The 2014-nt window shown below is 42.6% G+C and overlaps 1 long non-coding RNA gene across 1 annotated transcript; it reads right to left on the bottom strand.

Moving 5' to 3' along the window:
- On the bottom strand, positions 1-1439 carry LOC122930752. Its single transcript, XR_006388174.1, has 6 exons — positions 1409-1439; positions 925-972; positions 701-733; positions 539-595; positions 411-437; positions 1-34 (listed from the first exon to the last, which is right to left on the bottom strand). It is a non-coding gene; the product is annotated as an uncharacterized LOC122930752 (long non-coding RNA).
- Positions 1440-2014: the final 575 nt, after the last annotated feature.

Below are 2014 nucleotides of genomic sequence, written 5' to 3' on the forward strand. Positions count from 1 at the left end.
TTCTCTGCTGAAGCAGCACAATCTTCTCAGGAATCTAAGAAAAGAAGAAAAGTGATAGGTTGTCAGGAGAAGACTCTTGTGGTGTAAGTGGTGGTTGGCGGTCAGAGACTAGACAGGCTGGGGGATGGACATGGGCCCCGCTTCTGGAGCCCCTTATTGAAATACAGGACCCGGGATGATTGATCATCAAGCAAGACACCAGGGATAGTAAAGCAGTCAATGGGTGCACTGAAATGTGTAAGTGCCATGGAAGACATGCAGAGAAGTCCTCTAGAATGACCGCTACTATCTGCATGTCAGCTACATCTATGAGATGGAAGTCACCATCAGTCCTGCTCTATTAGCTCCATATGTCCTAATAGGGAAGAGCAAACTAAGTGTGTGCAAAATTCATAAAAACCTGCACTTACCTTAGCCCCCAGCTCTCCCCTCTGCTGCTAATGGAGGAAATAGAAAAATATAAATATATAAGATATTATAGTAACATTAAGAGAATAACAAGGGAGAACTACAGGGGCCATGTCCTGCAAGTACTCACAGGCCTCTTGGACGGTTCCTCCTAAAGCACTTGGGGACCCAGGATCTTCTTCTTGGTCTACAAAAAAATCCAAAAAGGGCAAATGAAAGGTGTGATGAGCGGAGGATGGAGGATCAGTCTATACGATATGATCAGCTCATTATCTCTGGACTCTGCTCTTACCTTTCCTCCCCCTCTTCTTCCATTTCTTCTTCTCTGTTGGACATAAAACTAATTTAAAGTTAAATTTATAATATATGGGGATGATCATTATGAAGAGCTCTAGGTCAAGATGGAAGGAATTATTAAGAGTAGTCATTCGGGGGTCAAGTCATGGAGAAGGCTTTTAGGACACCAAGGGTTGTGGTCTGGCTGTAACCTCAGCCTTACTCCTGTTATAACCTTACATGGTCTCCATGGTATAAAATGTGGGACATCGGCTGATGGTTCTTATCCTAAAGGACAAAAGACAGATCTGGTTAACTGGACACTCTCAGTACATGTGCCCCATATACCCATCATGCCAGCCCTAGAATGTGCTGCAGGACTGGTGCCCACTAATGGAACTTCTATCTGGAGTTACCAGCAATAATTATATCTCTATAATGTATTATAAGCAGAAGATTTACACTCAGAAAGTGTAAAAGTCAGATAATAAATCCGCTTCATGGTGAGTACGTCAGGTCTGGGGTAAATAGGGGCAGAATTCTGGGGCATTTAGTAAATCTCCCCCATGGTTATTAGCTACAGAATCTATTCCTTCCTAATTCCCCATATATAGGAGGATTGTTATCAGTTCACACATCAGGACTACTCCCCCATCATCCTACAAGGAAGACTCCTATATTCTAACAGTAGAGAAGAAAGTTGGTTATGGTGAAGTATAGTTACCGTATTGTGGGCTGGGACGTGTACACTCTGTACCACCACCTGATGGAGAAAGAAGAGGACAGATATGACTTCTACATGTTCTAGAAATTTTTATGCCCAGAAATGATAGACTCGGCCTCGTTATTGAGCAGCAGCACCATATTCTACAGCAGCCAATCAGATCTTGGCATTTACCCCTCTTTTATGACCCCCTTGGCCTTGAGTTATTTGTCTATTGGGATAATGTAGGTTCCAAGAGGATGAACACCATATATTGGGGCGATCAGACTATGTGGCAGATTTATCACGTTTGGAGTTTCATATATCTATTTTCCACAATAGATTTTTTTGCACAAAAAAGCAAACTTCCTTAATAGTCCTCGCCTCCTGAGAGATGTGTTCTCAGTGCAGAATCAATGCCTGCTTTGAGCTGACACTAGAAATAATAAATATGTCAGATATTAGGTGGCCACGCCCCTCATGGATAACCCTGCCCATTTGTCCCTCAATGTCGTCAACAATGGTTTTGAATTTAAAATATTTCACAGTGATGTACATACCTACATCACAAAGTTCTCCGAACTCTTTCTCTGCCTCCTTGATAAGCTCCTCTGCAATGCGTTTCTC

Source organism: Bufo gargarizans, chromosome 3 (genome assembly GCF_014858855.1).
Source record: "Bufo gargarizans isolate SCDJY-AF-19 chromosome 3, ASM1485885v1, whole genome shotgun sequence".
In the NCBI taxonomy this organism is placed as follows: Eukaryota; Metazoa; Chordata; class Amphibia; order Anura; family Bufonidae; genus Bufo; species Bufo gargarizans.